A 20,350-nucleotide genomic window follows, 5' to 3' on the forward strand; every position below is an offset into this window, starting at 1 on the left:
GGTAGCCACTGTAGGCGAAGGATGGGGGATGTCCAAGTGCACATAAAAGGACTGCTGAGAGCCCGGATCAAAGAGGACAGCACAGACGTTTCCCTAAAGTTCTTTTGAAAGGAAGAAAAGACAGAAAGTTGAAAAGATGGGAAGTATTAGCATAGGTAGTTACGTTAACTGAACGGTTATCATTCAAGGAACTACAAATACTTTGCACGTCGCATCTTGCTTTATGTCCATTTGTTTTTTTCTTAAGTGTACTTACAAAATGATCACTCTCCAAGTTTCTTAGTACATTTACAACATTAATATGTGTGACCATTAATTAATTTGAGGGGAAAGAAATAACAGTAATTAGCATCTTCAGTCACAAATGGAGAAAATAATGCCTAAAGATACTCCTGAGGTCAGGAGTTCTTTATCCATAATTAAATGAACAGCATCTTCCAAATTCAATGAAAAGGGCATATTTTATTAATAGAAGACTTTAACATGAATATTATAGTTGTGTGGCATCTTGACCCATTTCTGTCTCAGGAGCTCATTAGCTAGTTATAGTTGATATATCCCAGTTAGAACTGAAGTCAGGGAGATTTATTTTGTGAGTTTTATTTCCTAATCCAGCAGGGATCAGCAAACTATGACCTGCTGACTGTTTGGGGAAAAAAATCAGAAGAGGAAGAATGTGTCATGACACGTGGAAATTACATGGAATTCACATTTCAGTGTCCCTAAATTAAGTTTTATTGGAATACAGCCACACTTGCTTATCTGCATGTTGTTTCTGGCTGATTTCACCCTGTAGTGGCAGAAGTGAGTAGTTGTGATGGACATGGAAAGCCTAAAATATTTACTATCTGGCCCTTTACTGAAAAAGTTGGCTGTCACTTAAAATACAGCACCTGCCTGCTCCAGTTTCCATCCCCACTTCTCCCATCTCTCAGTGCCTTGCTTATCGGTGCTATATATTCCAGGGGTGTTTGCCTTTTCATAAGGAGCTCTTTTTTTTAAATTAATTAATTATTTATTTTTGGCTGCATTGGGTCTTCGTTGCTGCATGCAGGCTTTCTCTAGTTGCGGCGAGCAGGGGCTACTCTTCGTTGCGGTGTGTGGGCTCCTCATTGCGATGGCTTCTCTTGTTACGGAGCACGGGCTCTAGGCGTGCAGGCTTCAGTAGTTGTAGCATGCAGGCTCTAGAGTGCAGGCTCAATACTTGTGGTGCACGGGTTTAGTTGCTCTGCGGCATGTGGGATCTTCCCAGAGTAGGGCTTGAATCTGTGTCCCCTGCAGGGGCAGGCAGATTCTTACCCACTGTGCCACCAGGGAAGTCCTCATAAGGAACTCTTAAACATTAAAAAGGCTAGACCCAAATGAATGAATGCACAGTGCTGGGATTGCAGGTACAGGTCAGGATGTCTGGATATATTTTGGCTAAAAGGTCACCTTGGCATCCTTTAATTCCACCATACAGTCACTTGTGTCAGCTACAAACATGATTCTGATTGGGAGCATTTGCTAGTTTCTTGACCTGCTGTTCTCTTCGTGATATACCAGGCCCTTCAGATCCTGAACTTAAAATTTCAAAACAACTTTCACAGGCAGAATGGTTGAGCAAGGTGGCAGGGCAGCTAGGCCTCAATCTGCCTTTCAAACATAGCTACAAAGAGCCCAAGTCCTTTGCTTGGTTCTGGGTTCTGTGGGCTTGAGGAGCGTGGCTTGGCTGCGTTGGATCATAATTTTCAATTTTATTAAAGTTTTTACTTTACCAAAACAAAATTTCATTTGGCCCATGAGCTCTTGGGCCACTGCTAATTCATATTCAGTTTAGCTTTGTTAGTACATTCGAGGGTGGATCTTGCTCGGCTGGAGTGCAGTGTAGTGTGTCTCCTATACGTTGGAAGCCTCTTAGACTTTCCTGTAACCTTGTTCCTCAAACTAGAGGTCACAAGCCATCCTTTGAGGGGCCTGCAGAGCTCATTTGCCTCCCCTTCCTCATATTTATGTCTGTAGTACTTTCTGTCGTTTGGCTTTCTCTGTCCACCTGGATAGAATCACAGGGCTCTAAGCCACAGGGCAGGCAACCACGACAGGGAGTTTTCTTTCCATTGGAGATTTTTAGAGATGAGCCCAGCTGAGAGACAGGGTTAGGCTGTCTTAAGAAAAGACACTCTTGGCTGTGCCTTGAGCTGGGTTCCTTTGCCATAACCAGTAAGAGAGAAAACAGGGCCTCTCAAACAACAACTTCATTAATTGACTTGCTAGTTGATGTTTGTAGAAGAAAAGCATGGGTTTCCATTTTCCCGTTTAATTATCCGTAATAGCACCCTCCCAACTGTGCCTAGGAAATGCATCTGACAGGGAGACATTGGTTTCATTTGGAAGAAAGCTGAGTTGACATGATAAAAAGTTTAAGTTGAGGAGAAGTAGGATTCTCATCGACCCTTTTTCTCTTCCTTCTCTTGCTTTGCAAAGTCTGTGAGACTTAAGTTATCTTTATAATGCTATAATTAGCAAAGTGACAATTTCTTATTTATCACAGATCCTAGAAATATGCAGGATTTTTGAGACATTGAAATGTTTTTAAAGCTTGTTTGCCCATTCTAATGACTTGCCAGTTTATTTTATTATTTCTCCATAAAATATTACTAAATTTAAATATGATGCTGTTTTATAATACTGCTGAGGGCTCTTACGGATATATGTTATTTTCTATTTCAGAATGTAATATTCAGATAGGATCATTTTTGACATTTCAGTAATGCAGTCAATTCTTAGCTCTAGGATACAAATTTAAAATAGATTAGAGGTAGGACTCCTAGTCTCATTTCTAAAACATTTGGCCTCATTTTCCTTGTGAAAACTAGGAAGGATAGGGAAGAAAGGTGAATAATAATAGCAGAGAAGCTTAAAACAAATAAAAAAGGCCATAACCTTTATTGGCCTATGGCAGTAGAAATTTAATTCATAATTATTATGGGAGCTCTTACCATCCATACTTACTGTTTACTCAACTTCTGTCTTTGAGCTTCTGCACTCTTTTATTTCTAGAACTTTTTCTTCTTACTCAACTCTACCCCCTCCACTTAGTGCACACAGACGCTTCACTAAAGCCGAGGTTCTGCTGCTCTGCCCTGGCTACTTGCTTCTATTTCAAGGTGTCTCTACACCTGATTCAGTTCGTGGTTAGAAAAGCACGTGCTGGCGATGCCCAGATAACCAGTTTTCCTGCTTCTGGCTCTTGTGGCTTGGGGTTTGCCCTTTCCGCTTTGGAATTCATTCCACGATTCTCCTCCTCATGACTGCTAGGCCCCGGCTAGCCTATTTAGACACTATTATTAGGTACTGACTGCTGGTGGGTGACTACTTTTTCAATGAAGTCTCACGTGCTTGGCTTGGGTGGGTGTCACTTAAATCTATTAGGCTATCAGTTTCAGAATCCCCTGTGCAGCCTTTTAAAATTTGGATGAACGTACCCCTTCTCAGATCTTAGGAATAAGTTCTTAGAATGGGGTCTATATGCACGTATAATTTTTTAAATTGTCATAGGTATTTCTAAGGTACCTCTAGGGTTGAGAACCATGGACTTAAAACCTTGAAAGTCATCCTTCATACCCTGTTCTATGGCTGGAGGTAAACCCTAAAAACACTTCTCATCTGGGGGAGACATGAGACTTTTCTTTATTAATCTTGTGCTCTCACAATCACATAGACAACATAACCTTTACAAACCATAGTTAATCTGTCTTTTTGGCTTTCATGGACCAGGGAGAAATAAAACCAAGGGGAGATGTATTCTGGAGGGCAGTGACTTTCAGAGACAATGGAGCATGGTGGAGAGAGAGAGGGCCATTTGAACTGTTCCAGATTCACTTGGTGAAATGAAATTTCTGGGCTGTTTACCCCAGACCATGAAATAGCCAAAATTTATTTTTAAATGTCTGTGAATGTAGAGAGGGCACAAATGTGAAGGCTGATTCTAAGAGAAATCAAATATGGAGGAAAGCCGTTGATTAGTCTACTCTGGTTGTTAGCAGCATGAAGGGACTAAGAGAGACCATAAATGCTATACAAACTACAAAGGAGGTTGAGGTTTTTTTTTTCTTTTCCCTTCAACACAAATAAGCAAACAGAGAAATGCTTGCCTGAAAGTGAATGAGCAGTTGGGCACAACAACAAATGAACCAGCAATGCAGAAGGCAAACACTAGTGGCTCACCAGTGGGATAAATATGGGCAATAAGCTGAAAGACACGACTGCTTGAGGCACATGTGACAGGAACAGACAGCAGATGAGAATCACATGTAAATAGCAGAGGCAGCTGGAGTTCATAACCCCCTGTCTTCCCTGTTATTAGTTCACCCTCTCTTTCCCTATTATCTCTTCCTGAACAACCTCAGACATTTCCTCTGCACTTCGGACCCAGACATTTCCTCTGCACTCCGGACCCAGAGTCCCAGCTCCCTGACTGGTATTCCTGCTTGTGTCTCTATACATCAGTAATGTTTAAAACCAGCTCCGGCTCTTCCTCTGCCAAACCTAATCCACTCCCTCTCCTGCCACCAGCATCACCCTTGACACTTCACTCCCCCTCGCCCTCCAGCCCATCACAAATTCCTGTCAAGCTGCACCTCACGTGGATTCGCTTGTCTCCATCTCTGCTGCCACTATCCTGGTCCAAGATACGATCATCTCTTCCCCGGATGGTTATACTGTCCTCCTGCACTCATCCAACTTCTCCTTCAAGATCTGCTCTACCCTGCAGCCAGAGAGATCGTTTCTAAATTCAGTTTAATCTTTGTATAAGCAGTCTCTTTCCTTAGAAACCCTTCGATGGCCTTTTACTGCTGTAGGATAGAGAACAAATTCCTAAACCATACTTGTAAGTACTGGCATGATTGACATTGGCTGTCTTTACAACTTCAACATTTACTTCTCTCTCCTTTTGGCACTTCAGCCAAACCCTTCTGTCACGTGATGAGACGCGCACCCCAGGGACTTAGCACCTGTGGGTCCTCTACTTGGAACACTATCACTTTTCTCCCTCCATCACCACCCACCTACTCAGCTCCTTTTTCTCCTCCCAGGCTTTCAGATCTCAAGCGTCCGTCACTCTCAAGAAAGCATCTCCCAAGCTCTCACTCTTCGTCAGATTTCTTTTCTGTATCCTTTTGCAGTCCTGAGTAGTCTTCCTATGGAACAGTGTTTCCCAACCTTGTTGCTATTCACATTCTGGACTAGAGAATTCTGTGTCGTGGGGAGCTGTTCTGTGCATTGTAAGTAGCATTCCTGACCTCTACCCCCTGTATGCAACTTGTAACAATTAAAAACATCTCCAGACATTGTCAAATACCTCCTGAGGAGCAAAGTTACCCCCTTTGAGAACCACAGCTTTAGAGCAGCTACCTCTACTTCAGTCTGTATGTATTGAATATGTTTTTCCTAAAAAAAATTGAATACTCCATGACATCATGAACTGTGTGTGTGTGTGTGTGTGTCTGTGTGTGTGTGTTTTGAATGAAAGAATGGAAAAAAACCCCAAAACACCATAGGGGAATAATCTCACTATTTGATTTTAGTCTCCAAAGTTCATTCTTTCTTTCTTCTCTAGAAGGAAATTTGAGAACTACATCCATAATATTATTGAATTTCAAATCAGCATAATCCTGATGTAGAGTTCACTAGAGAACATTAGTCATGGGGTACATGCTTCTGGTCCACTACTGGAAACCTCCAGATCATTAGGCTTCTTGAGGAAGAGGCTCAACTTCTCCATATCTAAACGAGCATTCTAAAAATTATACACCTTCTTCATCTAGCTATGTGGCAACTTGGTATTGTTAACTATTTGGGGGAAAACTATATAGTATAGCTAGAATTTAAGCTTGCAATGGAGCACAAAGCCTTTCTTTCTAGAGGAATGTACATAGAGGAATGTACTCTATACCTTCTGTGATATTTTCTATCAGCTTCAGGTAGCTGATGAAAAAGGTAGATATAAACACAGTAATAATAAGCAGAAAAGTAAATAAGAGTGGGTATACAGAGGAAGTAACACTTGATTCTAAATGGAAAGAAACATCGGGAATGTCTTTCTAGAAAAGGTGATATTTGAACTGCTTTGAAAGATGAGTAGGAATTTTCTAGGTAGAAAGACAAAACCTGCAAAGTTCTTGGGATTTAAAAGAGCACAGTGGAACACAGCATGTGGTCTCTAGAATGTTTGAAATGAAGCTGGAAAGGTTGGAAGAGGCTAGAACATGAAGAGCTTTAAATGCTGAGATAAGGAAGTTGGATTTATTTATAGCAAGCTATCCCAAGGATTTAAAAAAGGAAATGGTATGGTTGCATTCGTATTTTATTAGAAATCTCTGGCTGAATGTGGAAGATAACCTAGAATGTATGAGACTGCAAGTTTAGAGACCAGTCAGGGATCTGTTATACTAGTTTCCAGGAGAAATGAAGACAAACATGACTTAGGACAGTGACATAGGGGTGGGAGAAAGGGAATGATTTCCAAGCACAATAAGGAAGTAGAAGTGAAATGGTAGAGAGACCTTCAAGATGGCAGAGGAATAAGACGTGGAGATCACCTTCCTCCCCACAAATACATCAAAAGTACCTCTGCATGTGGAACAACTCCTACAGAACACCTACTGAATGCTGGCAGAAGACCTCAGACTTCCCAAAAGGCAAGAAACTCCCCACGTACCTGGGTAAGGCATAAGAAGAAAGAAAAACAGGGACAAAAGAATAGGGACCGGTGGGAGCTGGGAGCTGAGGCTCGGGCTTCGGTCGGATCCCAGGGAGAGGACTGGGGTTGGCTACGTGAACACAGCCTGAAGGGGCCGGTGTGCCGCAGCTAGCCAGGAGGGAGTCTGGGAAAAAGTCTGCACCTGCCAAAGAGGCAAGAAACCATTGTTTCGGGGTGTGCGAGGAGAGAGGATTCAGAGCACCGCCTAAACGAGCTCCAGAGACGGGCGCAAACCGTGGCTATCGGCGGGGACCCCAGAGACGGGCATGAGATGCTAAGGCTGCTGCTGCAGCCACCAAGAAGCCTGTATGCGAGCACAGGTTAGTATCCACACCCCCCTTCCGGGGAGCCTGTGCAGCCCGCCACTGCCAGGGTCCCGTGATCCAGGGACAACTTCCCCGGGAGAACGCACGGCGCGTCTCAGGCTGGTGCAACGTCATGCCGGCCTCTGCCGCCGCAGGCTCGCCCCGCATCCGTACCCCTCCCTCCCCTGGCCTGAGTGAGCCAGAGACCCCTAATCAGCTACTCCTTTAACCCTGTCCTGTCTGGACGAAAAACAGATGCCCTAAGGGGACCTACACGCAGAGGCGGATCCAAATCCAAAGCTGAACACCAGGAGCTGTGCGAACAAAGAAGAGAAAGGGAAATCTCTCCCAGCAGCCTCAGGAGCAGTGGATTAAAGCTCCACAATCAACTTGATGTGCCCTGCATCTCTGGAGTACCTGAATACACAATGAATCATCCCAAAATTGAGGCGGTGGACATTGGGAGCAACTGTAGACTTGGGGTTTGCTCTCTGCATCTAATTTGTTTCTGGTTTTATGTTTATCTTAGTTTAGTATTTAGAGTTAATTATCATTGGTATATTTGTTTATTGATTTGGTTGCTCTCCCTTTTTTTTATATATAGATATATATATATATTTTTTCCTTTTCCTCTTTTTGTGAGTGTGTATGTGTATGCTTCTTTGTGTGATTCTGTCTGTATAGCTTTGCTTTTACCATTTGTCCTAGGGTTCTGTATGTCCTTTTTTTTTTCTTTTTTTAAAAAATTTTTTACCATCCTTATTGGAGTATAATTGCTTTACAATGGTGTTAGTTTCCACTTTATAACAAAGTGAATCAGTTATACATACACATATGTCCCCATATCTCTTCCCTCTTGCATCTGCCTCCCTCCCACTCTCCCTATCCCACCCCTCTAGTTGGTAACAAAGCACCGAGCTGATCTCCATGTGCTATGCAGCTGCTTACCACTACCTATTTTACATTTGGTAGTGTATATATGTCCATGCGACTCTCTCACTTCGTCCCAGCTTACCCTTCCCCCTCTCCGTATCCTCAAGTCCATTCTCTAGTAGGTCTGCATCTTTATTCCCGTCTTGCCCCTAGATTCATCTGATCATTTTTTTTTCTTTTTCTTTTAGATTCCATATATATGTGTTAGGATACAGTATTTGTTTTTCTTTTTCTGACTTACTTCACTCTGTATGACAGTCTTTAGGTGCATCCACCTCACTACAAATAATTCAGTTTCGTTCCTTTTTATGAATGAATAATATTCCATTGTATATATATGCCACATCTTCTTTATCCATTCATCTGTTGATGGACACTTAGGTTACTTCCATGTCCTGGCTATTGTAAAAAGAGCTGCAATGAACATTGTGGTATGTTCTTTATGAATTGTGGTTTTCTCAGGGTATATGCCCGGTAGTGGGATTGCTTGGTCATATGGTAGTTCTATTTTTAGTTTTTTAAGGAACCTCCATACTGTTCTCCATAGTGGTGGTATCAATTTACATTCCCACCAACAGTGAAAGAGGGTTGCCTTATCTCTCCACCCTCTCCAGCATTTATTGTTTGTAGATTGTTTTCATGATGGCCATCTGACGGGTGTGAGATGATATCTCATTGTAGTTTTTTTTGTTTGTTTGTTTGTTTTGTGGAACGCAGGCCTCTCACTGTCGTGGTCTCTCCCGTTGCGGAGCACAGACTCCAGACACGCAGGCCCAGCGGCCATGGCCCACGGGCCCAGCCGCTCCGCGGCACGTGGGATCCGCCCGGACCAGGGCACGAACCCGCGTCCCCCGCATCGGCAGGCGGACTCCCAACGACTGTGCCACCAGGGAAGCCCCTCATTGTAGTTTTGATTTGCATTTCTCTAATGATTAATGATGTTGAGCATTCTTTCATGCGTTTCTTACCAATCTGTATATCTTCTTTGGAGAAATGTCTATTTAGGTCTTCTGCCCATTTTTAGATTGGGTTGTTTGTTTTTTTTATATTGAGCTGCATGAGTTCCTTGTATGTTTTGGAGATTAATCCTTTGTCAGTTGCTTCATTTGCAAATATTTTCTCCCATTCTGAGGGTCGTCTTTTTGTCTTGCTTATGGTTTCCTTGGCTGTGCAAAAGCTTTTAAACTTCATTAGGTCCCATTTGTTTATTTTTGTTTTTATTTCCATTTCTCTAGGAGGTGGGTCAAAAAGGATCTTGCTGTGATTTATGTCATAGAGTGTTCTGCCTATGTTTTCCTCTTAGAGTTTTATAGTATCTGGCAATACATTTAGGTCTTTAATCCATTTTGAGTTTACTTTTGAGTATGGTGTTAGGGAGTGTTCTAATTTCATTCTTTTACATGTACCTGTCCAGTTTTCCCAGCACCAATTATTGAAGAGGCTGTCTTTTCTCCACTCTATATTCTTGCCTCCTTTATCAAAGATAAGTTGCCCATATGTGCGTGGGTTTATCTTTGGGCTTTCAATCCTGTTCCATTGATCTGTATTTTTGTGCCAGTACCATACTGTCTTGATTACTGTAGCTTTGTGGTGTAGTCTGAAGTCAGGGAGCCTGATTCCTCCACCTAGGTTTTTCGTTCTCAAGATTGCTTTGGCTATTTGGGGTCTTTTGTGTTTCCATACGAATTGTGAAGTTTTTTGTTCTAGTTCTGTGAAAAATGCCATTGGTAGTTTGATAGGGATTGCATTGAATGCTTTGGGTAATATTCACAATGTTGATTCTTCCAATCCAAGAACATGGTATATCACTCCATCTATTTGTATCACCTTTAATTTCTTTCATCAGTGTTTTTTAATTTTCTGCATACAGGTCTTTTGTCTCCTTAGGTAGGTTTATTCCTAGGTATTTTATTCTTTTGGTTGCAGTGGTAAGTGGGAGTGTTTTCTTAATTTCACTTTCAGATTTTTCATCATTAGTGTATAGGAATGCCAGAGATTTCTGTGCATTAATTTTGTATCCGGCTACTTTACCAAATTCATTGATTAGCTCCAGTAGTTTTCTAGTAGCATCTTTAGGATTCTCTATGTATAGTACCATGTCATCTGCAAAGAGTGACAGCTTTACTTCTTCTTTTCTGATTTGGATTCCTTTTATTTCTTTGTCTTATCTGATTGCTGTGGCTAAAACTTCCAAAACTATGTTGAATAATAGTGGTGAGAGTGGGCAACCTTGTCTTGTTCCTCATCTTAGTGGAAATGCTTTCAGTTTTTGACCACTGAGAACGATGTTGGCTGTGGTTTTGTCATATATGACCTTTATTATGTTGAGATAAGTTCCCTCTATGCCTACTTTCTGGAGGGTTTTTATCATAAATGGGTGTTGAATTTTGTCGAAAGCTTTCTCTGCATCTGTTGAGATGATCTATGGTTTTTCTTCTTCAGTTAGTTAATATGGTGTATCACGTTGATTGATTTGTGTATATTGAAGAATCCATGCATTCCTGGGATAAACCTCACTTGATCATGGTGTATGATCCTTTTATTGTGCTGTTGGATTCTGTTTGCTAGTATTTTGTTGAGGATTTTTGCATCTATGTTCATCAGTGATATTGACCTGTAGTTTTCTTTCTTTTTGACACCTTTGTCTGGTTTTGGTATCAGGGTGATGGTGGCCTTGTAGAATGAGTTTGGGAGTGTTCCTTCCTCTGCTATTTTTTGGAAGAGTTCGAGAAGGATAGGTGTTAGCTCTTCTCTAAATGTTTGATAGAATTCACCTGTGAAGCCATCTGGTGCTGGGCTTTTGTTTGTTGGAGGATTTTTACTCACAGTTTCAACTTCAGTGCTTGTGATTGGTCTGTTCATATTTTCTGTTTCTTCCTGGTTCATTCTTGGAAGGTTGTGCATTTCTAAGAATTTGTCCTTTTCTTCCAGGTTGTCCATTTAATTGGCATATAGTTGCTTGTAGTAATCTCTCATGATCCTTTGTATTTCTGCAGTGTCAGTTGTTACTTCTACTTTTTCATTTCTAATTCTACTGATTTGAGTCTTCTCCCTTTTTTTCTTGATAAGTCTGGCTAACGGTTTATCTTCTCAAAGAACCAGCTTTTAGTTTTATTGATCTTTGCTTTCGTTTCCTTCATTTCTTTTTCATTTATTTCTGATCTGATCTTTATAATTTTTTTCCTTCTGCTAACTTTGAGGGTTTTCTGTTCTTTCTCTAATTGCTTTAGGTGTAAGGTTAGGTTGTTTATTTGAGTTGTTTCTTAAGGTAGGATTGTATAGCTATAAACATCCCTCTTAGAACTGCTTTTGCTGCATCCCATAGGTTTTGGGTCATTCTGTTTTCATTGTCATTTGTTTCTAGGTATTTTTTGATTTCCTCTTTGATTTTTTCAGTGATCTCTTGGTTATTAAGTAGTATGTTGTTTAGCCTCCATGTGTTTGTTTTTCTTTCAGACTTTTTCCTGTTATTGATATCTAGTCTCATAGTGTTGTGGTCAGAAAAGATACTTGATATGATTTCAATTTTCTTAAATTTACCAAGGCTTGATTTGTTACCCAAGATATGATCTATACTGAAGAATGTTCCATGAGCAATTGAGAAGAATGTGTATTCTGTTGTTTTTGGATGGAATGTCTTATAAATATCAACTAAGTCCATCTTGTTTAATGTATCATTTAAAGCTTGTGTTTCCTTATTTTCATTTTGGATGATCTGTCCATTGGTGAAAGTGGGGTGTTAAATTCCCCATCTATGATTGTTACTGTCGATTTCCCCTTTTATGGCTGTTAGTATTTGCCTTATGTATTGATGTGCTCCTATGTTGGGTGCATAAATATTTACCATTGTTATATATTCTTCTTGGATTGATTCTCTTGATCATTTTATAGTGTCCTTCTTTGTCTCTTGTAATAGTCTCTGTTTTAAAGTCTATTTTGTCTGATACGAGAATTGCTACTCCAGCTTTCTTTTGATTTCCATTTGCATGGAATGTTTTTTTCTATCCCCTCACTTTCAGTGTGTATGTGTCCCTAGGTCTGAAATGGCTCTCTTGTAGACAGCATATATACAGGTCTTATGTTTGTATGCATTCAGCCAGTCTGTGTCTTTTGGTTGGAGCATTTAATCCATTTACATTTAAGGTAATTATCGATATGTATGTTCCTATTACCATTTTCTTAATTGTTTTGGGTTTATTATTGTAGGTCTTTTCCTTCTCTTGTGTTTTCTGTCTAGAGATGTTCCTTTAGCATTTGTTGTAAAGCTGGATTGGTGGTGCTGAATTCTCTTAGCTTTTGCTTGTCTGTAAAGCTTTTTATTCCTCCGTCAAATCTTAATGAGATCCTTGCTGGGTAGAGTAATCTTGGTTGTAGGTTTTTCTCTTTCATCACTTTAAATATGTCTTGCCACTCCCTTTTGGCTTGCAGAGTTTCTGCTGGAGGATCAGCTGTTAAGCTTATGGGGATTCCCTTATGTGTTACTTGTTGTTTTTCCCTTGATGCTTTTAATATTTGTTCTTTGTATTGAATTTTTGATAGTTTGATTAATATGTGTCTTGGCCTGTTTCTCCTTGTATTTATCCTGTATGGGACTCTCTGTGCTTCCTGGACTTGATTAACTACTTCCTTTCCCATATTAGGTAAGTTTTCAACTATAATCTCTTCAAATATTTTCTCAGACCCTTTCTTTTTCTCTTCTTCTTCTGGGACCCCTATAATTTGATTGTTGGTGCATTTAATGTTGTCCCAGAGGTCTCTGAGACTGTCCTCAATCCTTTTCAGTCTTTTTTCTTTCTTCTGCTCTGCAGTAGTTATTTCCACTATCTTATCTTCCAGGTCACTTATCCGTTCTTCTGCCTCAGTTATTATGCTACTGATCTGTTCTAGAGATTTTTACATTTCATTTATTGTGTTGTTCATCATTTTTTGTTTGCTCTTTAGTTCTTCTAGGTCCTTATTAAACATTTCTTGTGTTTTCTCCATTCTATTTCCAAGATTTTGGATCATCTTTACCATCATTATTCTGAATTCTTTTTCAGGTAGACTGCCTATTTCCTCTTCATTTATCTGGTCTGGTGGGGTTTTGCCTTGCTCCTTCATCTGCTGTGTGTTTCTCTGTCTTCTCATTTTGCTTCACTTACTGTGTTTGGGGTCTCTTTTTTGTAGGCTGCAGGTTCATAGTTTCCATTGTTTTTGGTGTCTGTCCCCAGTGGCTAAGGTTGGTTCAGTGGGTTGTGTAGGCTTCCTGGTGGAGGGGACTAGTGCCTGTGTTCTGGTGAATGAGGCTGGGTATTGTCTTTCTGGTGAGGAGGTCCACATGTGGTGTGTTTTGAGGTGTCTGTGGCCTCATTATGATTTTAGGCAGCCTCTCTGCTAATGGATGGGGTTGTGTTCCTGTCTTACTAGTTGTTTGGCATAGGGTGTCCTGCACTGTCGCTTGCTGGTCATTGAGTGAAGCTGGGTGTTGGTGTTGAGATGAATATCTCTGGGAGATTTTCACCGTTTGATATTATGTGGAGCTGGGAGGTCTCTTGTGGACCAGTGTCCTGAAGTTGGCTCTCCCACCTCAGAAGCACAGCACTGACTCCTGGCTGCAGCACCAAGAGCCTTTCATCCACATGGCTCAGAATAAAACGGAGAAACGAAAGAAAGAAAGAAGATAAAATAAAATAATGTAAAATAAAATAAAGTTATTAAAATAAAAAATAATCGTTAAAAAAAAGTTTTTAAGTAATAAAAAAAAAGGACAGAGAGAACTCCAGGACAAATGGTAAAAGCAAAGCTATACAGACAAAAATCACACACAGAAGCATACACATACACACTCACAAAAAGAGGAAAAGGGAAAAAATATATACATATATCGTTGCTCCCAAAGTCCACCTCCTCAATTTCGGATGATTCATTGTCTATTCATGTATTCCACAGATGCAGGCACATCAAGTTGATTGTGGAGATTTAGTCCGCTGCTCCTGAGGCTGCTGGCAGAGATTTCCCTTTCTGTTCTTTGTTCGCACAGCTCCTGGGGTTCAGCTTTGGATTTGGACCCGCCTCTGCGTGTAGGTCACCTGAGCATGTCTGGTCTTTGCTCAGACAGGATGGGGTTAAAGGAGCAGCTGATTCTGGGGCTCTGACTCGCTCAGGCAATGGGGAGGGAGGGGTACAGATGCGGGATGAGCTTGTGGCAGCAGAGGCCACCGTGACTTTGCACCAACCTGAGGCGCGCTGTGCGTTCTACCGGGGAAGTTGTCCTTGGATCATGGGACCCTGGCACTGGCGGGCTGCACAGGCTCCCGGGAGGGAGTTGTGGATAGTGACCTGTGCTTGCACACAGGCTTATTGGTGGCTGCAGCAGCCACCAAGTGTATTACTTAGTGTCTCATGCCTGTCTCTGGGGTCCGCGCTGATAGCCGCAGCTCGTGCCCGTCTCTGAAGCTCCTTTAAGCAGCGCTCTTAATCCCCTCTCCTCGCGCACCAGGAAACAAAGAGGGAAGAAAAAGTCTCTTGCCTCTTCGGCAGCTCCAGACCTTTTCCCGGACTACCTCCCGGCTAGCTGTGGCGCTAGTCTTCAGGCTATGTTCATGCCACCAACCCCAGTCCTCTCCCTGGCATCCGACTGAAGCCCGAGCCTCAGTTCCTAGCCCCGACCCATCCCAGCAGGTGAGCAGAGCAGCCTCTTGGGCTGGTGAGTGCCGGTTGGCCCTAATCCTCTGTGCGGGAATCTCTCCACTTTGCCCTCTGCACCCCTGTTGCTGCACTCTTCTCTGTGGCTCCGAAGCTTCCCGCTCTGCCACCCGCAGTCTCCACCCGTGAAGGGGCTTCCTAGTGTGTGGAAACCTCTCCTCCTTCACAGCTCCCTCCCACTGGTGCAGGTTCCATCCCTATTCTTTGTCTCTGTTTTTTCTTTCTTCTTTTACCCTACCCAGGTACGTGGGGAGTTTCTTGCCTTTTGGGAGGTCTGAGGTCTTCTGCCAGCATTCAGTAGGTGTTCTATAGGAGTTGTTCCACATGTATATCTATTTCTGATGTAATTTTTGGGAGGAAGGTGATCTGCACGTCTTAGTCTTCCGCCATCTTGAAGCTCCCCTGCTCTTCTTTTTTTCTTTTGTGGTACGTGGGCCTCTCACTGTTGTGGCCTCTCCCGTTGCAGACCATAGGCTCCCAAGCGAGGCCACCATCACTCGGATACCAAAACCAGACAAAGATGTCACAAAGAAAAAAACTAGAGGCAAATAACACTGATGAACATTGATGCAAAAATCCTCAACAAAATACTAGCAAACAGAATCCAACAGCACAATAGTAGGATCATACATCATGATCAAGTGGGGTTTATCCCAGGAATGGAAGGATTCTTCAGTATACGCAAATCAATCAATGTGATAAACCATATTAACAAATTGAAGGAGAAAAACCATCTGATCATCTCAATAGATGCAGAAAAAGCTTTCAACAAAATTCAACACCCATTTATGATAAAAACCCTCCAGAAAGTAGGCATAGAGGGAACTTACCTCAACATAATAAAGGCCATATATGACAAACCCACAGCCAACATAATTCTCAGTGGTGAAAAACTGAAACCATTTCCTCTAAGATCAGGAACACAGCAAGGTTGTCCACTCATGACAGTTATTTAACATAGTTTTGGAAGTTTTAGCCACAGCAATCAGATAAGACAAAGAAATAAAAGGAATCCAAATTGGAAAAGAAGTAAAGCTGTTACTGTTTGCAGATGACATGATACTATACATAGAGAATCCTAAAGATGCCAGCAGAAAACTACTAGAGCTAATCAATGAATTTGGTAAAGTAGCAGGATACACCATCAATGCGCAGAAATCTCTTGGATTCCTATACACTAATGATGAAAAAATCTGAAAGAGAAATTAAGGGAACACTCCCATTTACCATTGCAACCAAAAGAATAAAATATCTAGGAATAAACCTACCTAAGGAGACAAAAGACCTGTATGCGGAAAACTATAAGACTCTGATGAAAGAAATTAAAAATTATACAAACAAATGGAGAGATATACCATGTTCTTGGCTTGGAAGAATCAACATTGTGAAAATGACTCTACTACCCAAAGCTATCTACAGATTCATTGCAATCCCTATCAAACTACCAATGGCATTTTTCACAGAACTAGAACAAAAAATTTCACAATTTGTATAGAAACACAAAAAACGCCGAATAGCCAAAGTAATCTTGAGAAAGAAAAACGTAGCTGGAGGAATCAGGCTCCCTGACTTCAGACTATACTACAGAGCTACAGTAATCAAGATAGTATGGTACTGGCACAAAAACATAAATATAGATCAATGGAACAGGATAGAAAGCCCAGAGATAGACCCACGCTCGTATGGTCACCTTATCTTTGATAAAGCAGGCAAGAATATACAGTGGAGCAAAGACAGCCTCTTCAATAAGTGGTGCTGGGAAAACTGGACAACCACATGTAACAGAATGATATTAGAACACTCCCTAACACCATACTCAAAAATAAACTCAAAATGTATTAAAGACCTAAATGTAAGGCCAGACACTATAATACTTTTAGATGAAAACATAGGCAGAACACTCTATGACATAAATCACAGCAAAATCCTTTTTGACCCACATCCTAGAGAAGTGGAAATAAAAACCAAAATAAACAAATGGGACGTAATGAAACTTAAAAGCTTTATTAGCACAGCAAAGGAAACCATAAACAAGATGAAAAGACAACCCTCAGAATGGGAGAAAATATTTGAAAATGAAGTAACTGACAAAGGATTAATCTCCATAATTTACATGCAGTTCAATATCAAAAGAACAAATAACCCAATCCAAAAATGGGCAGAAGACCTAAGTAGACATTTCTCCAAAGAATATATACAGATTGCCAACAAACGCATGAAAAGATGCTCAACATCTCTAATCATTAGAGAAATGCAAATCAAAACTACAATGAGGTATCACCTCACACAGATGGTCAGAATGTCCATCTTCAAAAACTCTACAAGCAATAAATGCTGGAGAGGGTGTAGAGAAAAGGGAACCCTCTTGCACTGTTGGTGAGAATGTAAATTGTTACAGCCACTATGGAGAACAGTATGGAGGTTCCTTAAAAAACTAAAAATAGAACTACCATATGACCCGGTAATTACAGTGCTGGGCATATATCCTGAGAAAACCATAATTCAAAAAGAGTCATGTACCACAGTGTTCATTGCAGCACTACTTACAATAGCCAGGACATGGAAGCAACCTAATTGTCCATCGACACTTAGGAGATCAGCTTGGTGTTTTGTGACCACCTAGATGGGTGGGATAGGGAGGGTGGGAGGAAGACACAAGAGAGAGGAGGTATGGGGATATATGTATATGTATAGCTTATTCACTTTGTTATATAGCAGAAACTAACACACCATTGTAAAGCAATTTTACTCCAATTAAGATGTTAAAAAAAAAAGAAATGGTATTGGCAGTGGTGAAAGAGAGAAAGAAGAGTCTAGGATGACTCTCAAGATTGTAATGTGATTTTCTGCGTGCTTTTTGAAGCCATTAACAAAGAGAGGGTATTTTGAAGGAATAGGTTTGGATGGACAAAGGTGAGTTTGGTTTTGGACATGCTGAGATTAAATCATCCATGAACCCTAGCTGGAGAATCCTGGAGTGGTGCTCAGAAGAGAGGTCAGAGCTAGAGATAGATTTGAGTTACCACGATGGGGTATTCACTGATGCTGTGGGAATGAAATAGGTATTCCAGAGAAAGGATGTGAAGAAGAGGGGCAGACTTACTGTGTACCACTGAGGAATAATTTAGATAAGAAAACGCTTGTTCTAAGTCTTTATCCAAAACTTGAATCACCTGAAGGATTTATATTTTAAGATACAGGAAGGGAAAGTAATCTAATTATTTTGATGTCCATTTGCTCTGATTTATTTATTCTGCTGGTATCAGGAGAACTGATGTTGAAATGCCTTAAAATAAGTTCTATCTATTTACAGCTCTCTGTGAGTCTGGAAGTCACAAAATCTTTGTAAATTTTCCAAGTCTTTGAGAACAGCCTTCATGATATGTGCTTTCAGACCACAGGCATATGGTGAGAGTTTGCTTGCCTTCCAAAAGCAGACGTTGAGAAACAGGAGAGTTTGGTTATAGTTTAGACAGTTTTTGAACTGATTTAGCAGTAATGGGTCAACTCTGTTTTAATGACTATATTTTATTTTCTTGAGAACATACACTGTGGATGTTCTCATGGATTTCCATATATATATTTCAGAATTTTAAAAATTTTATCTGGCATGTAGTCCATTCATATTCATGACTAGACATGTGAATATGGTCATTTTAATGATATAAAGCAAAAACACTGTATGTAATTGTCTTGTAATTGACGAGCTCAAGTTCTAGCCTATTTTTTATTTATTTATTTTTTTTGCGGTACGCGGGCCTCTCACTGCTGTGGCCTCTCCTGTTGCGGAGCACAGGCTCCGGACGCGCAGGCTCAGCGGCCATGGCTCATGGGCCTAGATGCTCTGCGGCATGTGGGATCTCCCTGGACCGGGGCACGAACCCGTGTCCCCTGCATCAGCAGGCGGACTCTCAACCACTGTGCCACCAGGGAATCCCTAGCCTATTTTTTAATTGAAATAGATTTGACATACAACATTGTATAAATTTAAGGTGTATATGTTTTTTGATACATTTGTATATTGTAGTATGACTGCTATTGTAGTGATAATTAGCACCTCTATCACATCACATGAATTGTCTTTTTTTAGTGGTTAGACTCATTAAGTTCTAGTCTCTTAGCAAGTTTGATGGTTGTAATACAATGTTGTTATCGATATTCAAGCCTGTTTTCTTCTTATATTGGGTTACTATAAAAATGTGTCTGCCAAAACCACTTGTAAACAAGTAGGTAATATGAACAGATTCTCATGTGAATTGATCTGAATGTTTACCAGCAAATAGATACATTTTGTTCTTATAAGACAAATAAACAACTTTTTCGTATTCGTAGTGATATTTTAAGTTGGTAGATAAAATAGGGGAGATAATACAACAAAATCTTCTGTCAGTTTTAATAATAGCAAATGGGGTTTTTGTTGCTCTGTTTGTTTTTATGGTGCCCTTTTGGAAAAAGGCATTTTCTGAGGCCAGAAAAAAAGTGATTTTTGAGAGGCCATACAAAATGTTATTTCAAATTTAAACATAATTGAAATATATTAGCAAAAACTTACTCATATCAGAAGTGAATTCAGGAACTCATTGAATGACAAAATTGTTTCTACCTAAGAAGAACAGAACCAGAACTTAGCAGTAGATTTCTAGACACTATTTTCAAAATAATTTTTTGTGTGCAATGAGAAATTAGCAGGCATATATGTTTTATATAGTTATGGTACCTTTTCCTGTAAATAGTGTATTCTTGAAGAATTGAATTTAACTTGAATTTTTAATAGATTTTATTGAATAGAATAAATAATAAAGTATTATTTATTAGAATAATAATAGAATAAATAGAATAAACTAATACTAATAAAGTTTACCCAAAGACACAGAGCCAGTAAGCAAAACTCAGATCATAAAGATCATAAAGACTTCAGAGCTTACCTATTTAAAAAATTTTTATTTTATATTGGAATATAGTTGATTTACAATGTTGTGTTAGTTTCAGATGTACATATATCTATTCTTTCAGATATACATATATCTATTCTTTTTCAGATTCTTTTCCAATATAGGTTATTACAGAGTATTGAGTATAGTTCCCTGTGCTATTCAGTAGGTCCTTGTGGATTATCTATTTTATTATATATAGTAGCATGTATGTGAATCCCAACCTCCTAGTTTATCCTCCCCCGTCTTTCCCCTGTGGTAACCATAAGTTTGTTTTCTATGTTGTGAGTCAACTTCTGTTTTGTAAATAAGTTCATTTGTATCATTTTTTAGATTCCACATGGCATTTGTCTTTCTCTGTCTGACTTACTTCACTTAGTGTGATAATCTCTAGGTCCATCCATGTTGCTGCAAATGGCATCATTCCATTCTTTTTATGGCTGAGTAATATTCCATTGCATATATGTACCACTTCTCCTTAACAGCTTACATATTTAATTACCACCCTATGTTTGATATTCCTGTTTCTTGGAGTGTGGGTAGAGAACTCTGAGCTTCCTGTCAATTTCTTGCTCCCTTTCTTGTAGGGCTCTCTTCCATCTTTGCAAAGTGATCCGATAGAAGTAAATGAATGGGAAGTATGGAAATGTCATTGGCTTAAATGTAAATTAATAGAATATACAAATTGAAGGTACAAATGGTAGAAGTACCAGAAAGTTATATACTATTGCTTTCTTTGTGAGTTTACCCTTTGT

At 40.2% G+C, this 20,350-nt stretch overlaps 1 protein-coding gene across 1 annotated transcript in view; it reads left to right on the forward strand.

The window, feature by feature from the left end:
• The window catches only part of GPR158 (G protein-coupled receptor 158), a gene marked incomplete at its 5' end in the record, with an annotated part of 324,229 nt that overhangs the window by 185,643 nt on the left and 118,236 nt on the right, over positions 1-20,350 (forward strand). The window lies entirely within an intron of this gene.

The sequence above is a fragment of the Stenella coeruleoalba genome (assembly GCF_951394435.1).
Source record: "Stenella coeruleoalba genome assembly, chromosome: 2".
Taxonomy (NCBI): domain Eukaryota; kingdom Metazoa; phylum Chordata; class Mammalia; order Artiodactyla; family Delphinidae; genus Stenella; species Stenella coeruleoalba.